Source organism: Danio aesculapii, chromosome 4 (assembly GCF_903798145.1).
Source record: "Danio aesculapii chromosome 4, fDanAes4.1, whole genome shotgun sequence".
Classification (NCBI taxonomy): Eukaryota; Metazoa; Chordata; class Actinopteri; order Cypriniformes; family Danionidae; genus Danio; species Danio aesculapii.
The window spans coordinates 10,692,960-10,705,396 of NC_079438.1; the positions used below are offsets into that span (position 1 = coordinate 10,692,960).

The 12,437-nt window shown below is 34.6% G+C and overlaps 5 non-coding genes and 1 pseudogene across 5 annotated transcripts; all 6 read right to left on the reverse strand.

Annotated features, from left to right (window-relative positions):
- The window catches only part of LOC130222698 (zinc finger protein 850-like), a 100,977-nt pseudogene that overhangs the window by 52,509 nt on the left and 36,031 nt on the right, over window positions 1-12,437 (reverse strand).
- Window positions 66-184, reverse strand: LOC130223733 (5S ribosomal RNA). Its single transcript, XR_008836852.1, has one exon. It is a non-coding gene; the product is annotated as a 5S ribosomal RNA (ribosomal RNA).
- Window positions 365-483, reverse strand: LOC130223736 (5S ribosomal RNA). The gene has a single exon (XR_008836854.1). It is a non-coding gene; the product is annotated as a 5S ribosomal RNA (ribosomal RNA).
- On the reverse strand, window positions 665-783 carry LOC130223737 (5S ribosomal RNA). Its single transcript, XR_008836855.1, has one exon. It is a non-coding gene; the product is annotated as a 5S ribosomal RNA (ribosomal RNA).
- LOC130223738 (5S ribosomal RNA) lies at window positions 965-1,083 on the reverse strand. The gene has a single exon (XR_008836856.1). It is a non-coding gene; the product is annotated as a 5S ribosomal RNA (ribosomal RNA).
- Window positions 7,102-7,220, reverse strand: LOC130223739 (5S ribosomal RNA). Its single transcript, XR_008836857.1, has one exon. It is a non-coding gene; the product is annotated as a 5S ribosomal RNA (ribosomal RNA).

Genomic DNA, 12,437 nt, shown 5'->3' on the forward strand with positions numbered 1-12,437 from the left:
TTTACCTCTTTTTAAAAAAAAAAAATGTATTTATTAATTTTTTTGCCAAACGAAGGAATTCAAAAAGCTTACAGCACCTGGTATTCCCAGGCGGTCTCCCATCCAAGTACTAACCAGGCCCAACCCTGCTTTGCTTCCGAGTTCAGATGAGATCAGGCATTGCCAGGGTGGTATGGCCGTAAGCGAGAGCAGCGGTCAAGAGTTGGCTATTTAAAAATAGGCGCAGCACCAGGAGCCGAGCGCTGCTCAGCTTGCCTTGAAACAGCACCGACAGAAACAATGCCCTTGGCCCCTCAATAGTTTACCTCTTTTTAAAAAAAAAAATGTATTTATTAATTTTTTTGCCAAACGAAGGAATTCAAAAAGCTTACAGCACCTGGTATTCCCAGGCGGTCTCCCATCCAAGTACTAACCAGGCCCAACCCTGCTTTGCTTCCGAGTTCAGATGAGATCAGGCATTGCCAGGGTGGTATGGCCGTAAGCGAGAGCAGCAGTCAAGAGTTGGCTATTTAAAAATAGGCGCAGCACCAGGAGCCGAGCGCTGCTCAGCTTGCCTTGAAACAGCACCGACAGAAACAATGCCCTTGGCCCCTCAATAGTTTACCTCTTTTTTAAAAAAAAAAATGTATTTATTAATTTTTTTGCCAAACGAAGGAATTCAAAAAGCTTACAGCACCTGGTATTCCCAGGCGGTCTCCCATCCAAGTACTAACCAGGCCCAACCCTGCTTTGCTTCCGAGTTCAGATGAGATCAGGCATTGCCAGGGTGGTATGGCCGTAAGCGAGAGCAGCAGTCAAGAGTTGGCTATTTAAAAATAGGCGCAGCACCAGGAGCCGAGCGCTGCTCAGCTTGCCTTGAAACAGCACCGACAGAAACAATGCCCTTGGCCCCTCAATAGTTTACCTCTTTTTAAAAAAAAAAATGTATTTATTAATTTTTTTGCCAAACTGAAGGAATTCAAAAAGCTTACAGCACCTGGTATTCCCAGGCGGTCTCCCATCCAAGTACTAACCAGGCCCAACCCTGCTTTGCTTCCGAGTTCAGATGAGATCAGGCATTGCCAGGGTGGTATGGCCGTAAGCGAGAGCAGCAGTCAAGAGTTGGCTATTTAAAAATAGGGCAGCACCAGGAGCCGAGCGCTGCTCAGCTTGCCTTGAAACAGCACCGACAGAAACAATGCCCTTGGCCCCTCAATAGTTTACCTCTTTTTAAAAAAAAAAATGTATTTATTAATTTTTTTGCCAAATGAAGGAATTCAAAAAGCTTACAGCACCTGGTATTCCCAGGCGGTCTCCCATCCAAGTACTAACCAGGCCCAACCCTGCTTTGCTTCCGAGTTCAGATGAGATCAGGCATTGCCATTTTTTTTTTTTTTTTTTTTTTTCTTTATTATACTGTTCAAAATTCATACAATTCACTTATTTATACAGATTACACTTCAGACAAAACATTTAAAAGGTCCATATTACATTCATAGCTTCACAACAATGTGTTTTTTTCTGTTTTTTTCACATAAAATGTTCCAAGTAGTATTCCTTAAAAGGTAAAATCACATTTTTAAAAAGACATTTTTAGTCCTGTGTCATTTAAAATCTTTGTGACTTCTTGAGTAAAAACATCATAAAAAGCCTCCTGCATTTCCTCTAACTTAAAATAATAAAATAGACATTCAAAATATTTCTCCACCTTCCTCTTAAACACATTCCACACATTTAATAAAACTTTTTCCTTTTTTGCTACAACTCTTCTCTCCCATATTGCACTTTTCATTAAAATCACAAGTAAATTTATGAGTTTTTTATTATCACATTCTTTGTTCAGCCCCAACAGTAACACCTTTTCCCACTCTAGATTGTCGTCTCTTTCTCCTTTCAAAGTTAAAATCATGTTTTTGCATTTCTCATTAAAATCTTTTAACTCATTACAATATAAAAACAAGTGTAAAAATCCTTCATCTGCATCTTGACATACTTTACATGTGAGACTTTCCTCCATCCCTATTTTGTTTAAAATGACATCTGTAAACACTGCTTTACTCCTGATAAAATATTCTAAATTCTCCAGTTTTGATTGTACAAATTTGCCATTTATATTAGCCCAAATATTGTCTTCATTTACATCTTTAAAACGCCGTATCCAGTACTGATTTGCACCAGGTTTCTTAAAAACCCCATCTCTAAAAAAACCATAAATCATTTTCACAGTACAATCTTTAAAATCCCACCATTTCTCTCCAAATCTTACCCTCACATCTTTACTTGGTTTATTTTCTTCCATGTTTTCTATTCTTGTTAACCATTCTGCAGGTATGGCATTTTTAATTATGTCGTATTCCTTTATTAAGTCTTGTCTGTTAAAATCCTCCTTCGCTTCATCCATCACATCAATAACATACTGCACCGGTAAAAATCCTTCCTTAAATTCATATAAAATATCCCTTACTCTTGTTATTCCCACCTCCCACCATTTCCTAAAAAACACCACTTTCTCTTGATTAAGAATGTCACTGTTTAAGAATAAAGGCTGATTTAAAATGTTCTCGCGTCCTTGTATATTAAAATGTACACAAGTTAAAAATTTCCCCCATGCTCCAATCAATTCTTTATAAAAGTCTGGTAGACCCTCTGTCATGAATGTTTTCATCCTCATCCATAAAATATTATCTCCCATATTAAAATTGCCACTTTTACTTAAAAAATATTCCATTGTTCTTTTCCATGCTGCCTTATTTTCTTCATCCAAATATTTCTTTACCATTTTCACTCTTAAGCTGTTTTTTCTTTGTTCGACGTCTATTAAACCTAGTCCCCCTTTGCCCTACTTCTCCAATCAACGTTGCGTATGCTATCCTTGGAGGCTTCCCTTCCCATAAAAAATCTAAAAAACATTTTTTCAGCCTTTTTTCCATCCACAGTGGCATTGATGACACATATAAAATATTCCATAATTTAGAAACCATTAAAACATTCAAAATTAAAACCCTCCCCTTCAAAGTTAAAGACATTAATTTCCAAAACCTCAGCCTTCTTTCAATCCCTCCTAACATTTCCTCCCACATAGTTGCTTCTGCTTTCTTTTCATCCCTCCCAACTACAATGCCTAAAATTTTTATTTCATCCATTTCCTTGAACGTAAAATGTCCAGATAAAGCCTCAGTTCCTCCAAATCTCAAATATACTGTTTTATCTTCATTTATTTTAGCTCCTGAACCCTTACAAAAATGTTGCACTGTTTCCATTGCTTGCTTTACACTTGCCAGATCTTGTAGTATTAATGTAGTATCGTCAGCATATTGAAAAATTTTGTTCACTCCCCCCTCTACCTCTATTCCTTTTATTCTTTCCTCATGCTTCACAGCTAATCCTAGTGGTTCTGCAACTAAGGCATATAAAAGTGCAGATAACGGGCAACCCTGTCTGATTGATCTTGTTATTTTAAAACAGTCCGTTAAAAAACCATTGCATTTTATCCTGGTTATAGCTCCTCTATATAAAATCTGAACCCACTTTATAAAATTTTCCCCAAAACCAAAACTCTTTAACACTCCAAATAAAAAGTCATGCTCAACTCTATCAAAAGCTTTCTCAAAGTCCAGACTAATTAAAAAACCATCTTTCTTCTTATCATTTATATATCTTATTGTGTCTTTAATACTCATAGTTGTGTCAGCAATGTCTCGTCCTTTTATACTATATGCTTGGTTTGTTTTGATTATGCTTGGCATCACTTCCTTTAATCTGTTAGCTAAAACTTTTGCTAAAATCTTAAAATCAGTGTTGAGCATTGTTATAGGTCTATAATTTTTTAAATCTACTTTATCCCCCTTTCCTTTGTATATCACCTTCATTAAGCCCATCCCCATTCTTTTATTTACCCCACCATTCTCAAAAATCTCATCATATACTTCCTTTAAAATACTAGATAAAATATCTTTAAAAACAATATAAAATTCACTTCCCAACCCATCAATTCCTGGACTTTTCTTTTTGTTCAATTCACTAATTGCTCTTTTTATTTCTTCTTCTCTTACCTCCTTGTCACATTCTCTTTTTTCCTCTTCTTCTACTCTTGATTTGATTAGATTTAGCAATTCCCTTTTTTTCTTTTTCTTTTACTCCCTCTGTGCAAAACAATTTCTCATAATATGATCTTATTTCTTCCAAAATCTCCTCATTTTCTTCCACTATGTTCCCATTTTTGCTCCTTATTTCTTTAATCATTTCTGCCTTCCCTCTTGTCTTCTCTAGATCAAAGAAAAATTTAGTGCACTTTTCCCCCTCCACTGTAAATTTGGCTTTGCTTCTTAACCTTGCACCTTCAAATTTCTCCTCCTCCATTTCTTTCAGTCTTCCTTCCAGTTCTTTTATCTTTTGTATATCTTTTCCATTCTCATTTTTCAATTCGTTTTCTAGTTTTTCTTTCAGCTCCTTTTTCCTTATATTTTTTACAATTTTGTAATTGTCTACAGTATTTTATTGTAAACTTTTTAACTAAATGTTTTACATTCTCCCACCACATTCTTTTGTCCTCATTATAAATTTCATTCCCTTTTTCCTTTTGAATAATTTCCTTTATACTTAAAACATAGTCTTCATTCTTTAAAACCGCTGTGTTTATAACCCATACCCCTGGCCCTCTTTTCACATTACTCCAGTCTAGATTCATAAAAATTGGCTTATGGTCACTCAGACTTGTTTCTTCATATTTGATCTTGCTTATAAACTCTTCAACATTTCTTGTGCATAAAATAAAATCAATTCTTGTTTGACAAAAAAAGTTCCCCACTAACTGTCTTCTTGAGTACTCTTTTTTCTGTTCATTCCTTTCTCTCCACACATCAATTAAATTCATTTCCTCCATCAATATTTTCAGTTCTTTTCTTCCCTTATCCGTTTTAAAAACCATTCCCTCAGCCATTTCTAATTTACTAAAAACAGTGTTAAAATCCCCCATGATAATAACTCTTTCATGTTTCTTTAAACAATCTCTTAGTACATTAAAATACTCTTTCTTTCTGTTCTCCTCTGTTGGGGCATGAACGTTCACCATTATTACTTTTTTCTTCTCATACTCCATTTCACATATCATACACTTCCCCTCTTTGTCATTATAGATTGTTTTACATAAAACCCCACTGTTTTCTTTTATTAAAATTGCAACTCCTCTCCCCAGCCTCCCATCCCCATTATTGTATGAAATCTCCCCACTCCACCTTTTTCTTATTTCCTTCATGTATTCTTCCTTCCAGTTTGTCTCTTGTAATAAAATCACATCTTCTCGTTTACACATTTCTTTCACTTTTTCAAATTTTCTGATGTCTAAAAGCCCTCTTGCATTAAAAGACACAATTCCTAAAACCATAAATAAGATAAAAACATTCATAAAAACCATCATCTCAGTCCATCTCTTCCAAGCCCTTTAGCAACTCATACTTATTTTCGCATTCAATTTCTCCATCTTTTAGCAGTTTTTTCCTTGCAGTCTCTAAATTAGGTTTTATCTTTATCGATCTTCTTCTTTTTGATGATTTCACCTGTGTCTCTTTGTTTCCCTCCTTTTGTAAATGTTCCTCTAACTCGTCTTGCTCCTCATTACTTTGGTCTTTTGTCTCCACTGTGTCCATTGCCTTTTGAAAACTGTCTGTCATGTCCATTTGTGTCCAAAATATGTCTTCCTGTTGTCCTTGTTGTATGTCTTTATTATTCAAATTGCTCAATTCTGCTGCTTCCAAAACATTCCTTAAACTGTCAGTCATATCCATTTGTGTCCATGTTGTCCCTTCCTGTTCAGTGACTCTGTCCTTTCCATTAGCCTCATTCTCTTGTAGTTTTTCACTTTCAGATTCTGTTCTTCTGTCTTGAGTTGTTGTTTTGTCCTCTGACTGTATATTGTCTCCTTCATTCATCTGTCTGTCTACCCGCTGCTCTACCTCCTCCTCCTCTTCCCCCATCCAACATTCACATTTATTTAAAACCTTATTACAATCCGGGCACTTCACTGCATCGCAATCCCTTGCGAAATGCCCCTTTTCCTCGCACTTATAACACTTAAAATCTGGACAGTCTTTCACCACATGATCTGGGCTCATGCACAGCCTGCAAGTTTTCACCTGATGGCTGTGCATCACCCTAAAGTATTGTGGTCCTTCTGCTGTCTCTATTCTTGTGCTGTACGGGAGGGATGCCACTTCCTTGGGGAATCTGGTTTTAACAAACCTCGTCCCATCTTCAATATCTGTGCCCGGATAAAACCTTCTTTTAATTTTTGAAATGGGACAAACTCCCCAATGATCCAATTTGTCTAAAATATCTATGTCAGCAACATAGACAGGCAGATGCATGAAGGAGACAACATAATCGCGGTTTTGTAGCCTCTTTACTGTACAGTTTATCCCTTTAATAGTTAATCCGTCTGTTAACACATCAGCATCTTCCTCTCTTTCAAGTGTTACTTCATATTCTTTGTTTTGTTTTGGTCTTACAGCCAAAATCTTTCCATCCCCAATCCTCTCCGTCACTGCTTTAATTAAATCCATTGCTCTCACCTCAGTTGTTTGTCCCATATCCACCGTTACAGTTGCTTCTTTTAAATAAATCCTTTTCCTTGCTTCCTTCTCTGATCGGTTTGTTTCTCGTTGTCGTCTGTCCAGTCCATTGTCATTTGCCTTCTCAAATCCGTCCGCCATTGCCAGGTCTGTCACCGTAGATCCGTCCATTTCCAAAAAAAATAGGAATAAAAAACACTCCTCCCGAACAGCTCACGCTGCTGGGAGGATAAACTAAACAAACTCAAAAAAACTTTAACAAAAATGTATTTTAGTCAAAAATAAAACTAAACAGAAGAAAATGTGGTGAGCCTCTCTCACCAACTGCAGCCAAACACTTCCTGGAATGTACCACTCTCACACATGCACAGGGGGGTATGGCCGTAAGCGAGAGCAGCAGTCAAGAGTTGGCTATTTAAAAAGAGTCGAGCGCCGCTCAGCTTGTCTCGAAACAGCACCGACAGAAACAATGCCCTTGGCCCCTCAATAGTTTACCTCTTTTTAAAAAAAAAAAATTGTATTTATTAATTTTTTTGCCAAATGAAGGAATTCAAAAAGCTTACAGCACCTGGTATTCCCAGGCGGTCTCCCATCCAAGTACTAACCAGGCCCAACCCTGCTTTGCTTCCGAGTTCAGATGAGATCAGGCATTGCCAGGGTGGTATGGCCGTAAGCGAGAGCAGCAGTCAAGAGTTGGCTATTTAAAAAGAGTCGAGCGCCGCTCAGCTTGTCTCGAAACAGCACCGACAGAAACAATGCCCTTGGCCCCTCAATAGTTTACCTCTTTTTTAAAAAAAAAAATTGTATTTATTAATTTTTTTGCCAAATGAAGGAATTCAAAAAGCTTACAGCACCTGGTATTCCCAGGCGGTCTCCCATCCAAGTACTAACCAGGCCCAACCCTGCTTTGCTTCCGAGTTCAGATGAGATTTTTTTTTTTTTTTTTTTTTTTCTTTATTTTATATCAAAAATTAAAAACAATTACATTCAGGTAATAATACATGTACATCATATAAAGCCATTTGAACATATATATTCCCACATAAAAAGTCTTTTTCAAATACATCAATCTTGTCATTTGTGTTACAATAATAGAAAAGAGCATTAAGCAGTACAGACATTTTTCTTTTAAACAATTTACACACAGATATTTTGCCATTCTTCTGTTTAACAGCATTCCTTCTATTCCATATCACAATTCTTGCAACTGTTAAAATGAAATTAATGAACCTTGTATTTTTACCTTCTGTTTTACAACCAAATAAAAATAATGTTTCCCATTCCTCATCAACAACCTGTTTTTCAATCCCCATTTCATTTATCATTTCTTTATTTTTTCCAATTAAACATTCTAACTCTTTGCATTTAAAAAACAAATGTAGTATACCTTCATCTTCTTCATTACAAACTTTACATCTTGCATCATTTGCCAAACCTATTTTACACAATCTCATTTCGCTTAATAAACAGTTTTGCCTTAAAATGTAATCAAAATTCTCTAAAATTGGACTTTTCCACCAAGCTCTCAAATTTTGCCATATTTCCTTTGTTTCTATATTGGGATATAATCTTTTCCAGTACTCTTCTGCTTTGGGTATAACAAACACGTCTTTACATAAACATGAATAAAACATCTTCAGTATACCATCTTTGAAAGCATATTGATTTTCTTTAAAGTTAATCACCCTTCCTTCATCGCTGTGCATATCCAGATTATTTTCTATCATTTCTTTCCATTCTTTTGGTATATTGTTTTTCAAGTTGTTCAATTGATTTTCAATAACTCCTTTAGTTTCGTTTTCATAGTTTTCTATTATTGCATCTTTTATTACTTGCACCTGTACATAACCAGGTATCACTTCATATAAGATATCTTTAATTTGCTTTATTCCTGCATAATACCATTTCTTATAAAAAATAGTGTAATTCCCTTTTTAATGTAATCATTTAAAAACAGCGGTTGCTTTAAAATCTCTTCTTTACTAAATGTACAATCAATATGCTTTCTAAAATCTCCCCATGCCTTGATAACTTCTTTATAGAATTCTGGAATCCCATTCATCATATTCTCTTTGGGCTTCATCCATAATATATATTCTTGCATTTCCCCACATTTATTAAAAAAATATGTCATCGCATCTTTCCATACGTGTTTTTCTTCTTTCCAGTATTTATTTACAGTTTTTATTCTTATGCTTTTCATTCTGATGAATGGATCGATTAAACCTAACCCCCCTTCTTCTACTTTACCAATTATGGTATCATAAGCTACCTTGGAAGGTTTCCCGTCCCATATAAAATCTAATACGATAGCTTTTATCTTCTTATAAACACTCATTGGCAAACTCACTGTACCTAAAACATACCACATTTTTGATAAAAATAAGGAATTTAAAACTAAAACTTTCCCCTTTAAAAACAAACCTCTTAATTTCCAGAAATGTAATCTTTTTTCCATTCCTTTTAAAACTTCCTCCCACACACCACAATCCCTTGTTTCATTTTCATTTTCACCAACCCTTATACCTAAAATCTTCATATTGGTTTTCTCCTCTTTAAATTGGATTTTTTCTGGTAAAGCCTTTGTTTTTCCTATTCTCATGTATTTCGTTTTTTCCTTATTAATTTTTGCTCCTGTTCCTTTACAATATCTGTTTAAAATTTCCTCTGCTTTTTCAATACTTTTAATATCTTTTACTATTAAAGTGGTATCATCAGCATATTGAAATATTTTTGTTCTGACTCTGTTCCTTTTATACATAATCCTCGTATTTGCTTTTCATTATCAATTGCTAACCCCAATGTTTCAGATACAAGTGTGTATAGTAGTGCTGACATTGGACACCCTTGTCTTATCGATCTTGTTACTTTAAAATCTTTAATTAAAAAACATTTACTTTTATACAGCTTGTTATATCTGTATATAAACATTTTATCCATTGTAAATATCTTTTTCCAAAACCAAATCTCTCCATTACATTCATCATATATTTGTGTTCCACTCTATCAAAAGCTGAATCCAAATCTACACTAATTATATATCCTGTTTCTTTTTCCTCTCTCATATACCAGATTATGTCTCTTATATTGTTTATGACATCCGTTATGTCTCTTTTTAGAACCGCATATGCTTGATTTGTTTGGATTATGTTTGGTACAACTACTTTCAATCTGTTAGCTAAGACTTTCGCTAAAATTTTATAGTCTGTGTTCAGCATACTTAAGGGTCTATAATTTTTTAAGTCTTCCTTGTCTCCATTTCTTTTATAAATCATTTTAACCATTCCTTTTTTCATACTATTAGTTAACTCCCCTTTTTCATAAATATCACTGTATATTATATTTAAAATAGGACTTAAAACATTTTTAAAAACTTTATAAAACTCAACTGGTAGTCCATCTATTCCTGGACTTTTCCCATTTCTCAACTGATCAATAGCTGTTTCTATTTCTAAATCTGTTATCTCACTCTCGCACATTTCCTCGTCCTCTTTATTTATTTTTACTGTTATTTTTTCTAATAAGAAATTTTCATCATTTAAAACTACTCCATTTTCTGTAAATAATTCCTTATAAAATCGTCTAGTTTCCTTTAAAATTCCCTCTTTGTCCTCTACAGTTTTCCCATCTTGTGTTTTTATACATTTGATTATAGCTGCTCTCTGTCTTGTTTTTTCTAATTCATAAAAGTATTTTGTACTTCTTTCTCCTTCTACAATGTCTTTAGCTCTGCTTCTAATAATTACTCCCTTACACTTTTCTTCTTCGATTTTCTGCAGCTTTTCCTGTAATTCTATTATTTTGTCAACATTTATCCCATTTACTTTACTCATTTCTTCATCCCATTCTTTTCTAATTTGATTTTCCTTGAATTTTTTTGCCTTTTGTCTTTTTTCTGATACATTTATTGAGTATTCTTTTATTCTATTTTTCAGATTATCCCACCATAAACTTGTTTCTGTTTCAAACATTTCATCATTCACACTATTGATTATTATATTTTCTATTTCCATTTTATACATTTCTATTTTGAACAACTCAGTGTTGAGTATCCACACTCCTGCTCCTTTTTCAATCTCATTAAAATTCATCGTTATCCATATAAAATCATGATCACTCTCACTATAGGTTTTGTAGAAAACTTTGTTGACATATTGTACTTCTTTCTTCTTACATAAAAACAAGTCAATTCTACTTTGCTTTAAAATCCTATTTACAATTTGTCTTCTTGAATATTCTCTTTTCATACCATTTTGCTCTCTCCATACATCTACCAAATCACATTTCCTCATTAAATTCTGTAGTTCATTCCTTCCTCTGTCTGTTCTAAAATCCATTGAGTCATCTTTATCTATTCTTTGCATGGCAACATTAAAATCTCCTAAAATAAATATGTTTTCATTCTTATCTATTAACTTATCTATTTCCTTATAAAAGTTATATTTCTCCTTTTCCTCATTTGGTGCATGTATGTTGCATACTCTAAAACTTTTCCCATTATACATAACTTTTACAATTATAATTCTTCCATTTGTGTCTTTATAGTCTAATTCTACTTTTTCAAAAATCCCTCTTTTTATCAAAATTGCTACCCCTCTTTTCTTTTCTATATCTCCATTACTAAATATTTCCCCATTCCACAATTTTCTCATCTCATTTTTAATCTCGTCTTCCCACTTTGTCTCTTGTAAACATAATATATCACACTTTTTTGTCAAACACGTTAATCTTTTCAAACTTTTCACATTTTGACAATCCTCTTACATTCAGTGATACCACACATACATTACTCATTAGGAAAATCATTGGATAAACCAATAACCACCATTCATTCTGAGTCACTGTCACTTAAACAAATGTTTCTTGCATCTCCTTTTTCAAATGTTTTCCTTTCCATTCTTTCTTTAATCTCTTCTCTTCTCATTTTCTGCCGTTGTAGAACCAGTTCAATGTTTAAGCCACTTTTACATCTTGATTTTAAATCTTTTATCTTTTTACCTTTTTCTTTTTTTTCCAGTCCATAATTCCCCCTTTCAAAATCCATTCCTCTTACCTCATTTAGTGCTCTTGTTTCATTGTCCTCAGTCCTTTTCTTCTCCTGTCTCTCTTCATTGTTCAGTTCTATAGCGCCTTCATCATATTGTTCTTCATCAAATTTTCCATTATTTGGTTCTCCTTCCTCCTCGTTTGCTCCTTCTCCCAGTTCCATTTCTTTATCCTCTTTCTCATATCTGTCCTCTTCTGTATTGTTTTCTTCTCCAGTTTTGTCCTCCTTCCTTTCTGTTGCCGTATTATCAAGTGACACTTGTATTTCCATCCTTTCAATTTCCTCCTCTTTTTCACAGTTACATCTTGTCGATGCCCTCTCGCAGCCCTGGCACTGCAGAACTTCGCAGTCCCGCACATAATGCCCCTGCTGAAGACATCTTCTGCATGTGAAATTTGGGCAGTCTTTCTTCTCATGCTCTGTACTTGAGCAAAGTCTGCACATTTTCAGTTGATTATCATGAATCACTCTGAAATATTGTATGCCTTCTTCTGTCACAAAGCCAACATTGTATGGTAAAGATTTAACTTCTTTGGGAAATTTTACCTTCACAAAGCGTGTTCCGTCTGCCACCATTGTTCCCGGATGATATTTTCTTCTTATTGGAAGTATAGGAGTTACTCCCCAATTGCTCAGTTTTTGTTGTATCTCCTCATCCTGTATGTAACTGGGCAAGTTCAGAAAAGCTACCATTTTTTCTGTTGCACACAGCTTTTTCATCTCACATTCTTCTCCATTAATCATCAGTCCGTTCATCAATATCTCGCATTCTTTTTCACTTTCCATTGTCAGCTCAAATTCATTGTTATTTTTCCGTCTCAGTCCAAATAATTTGCCAATCCCGA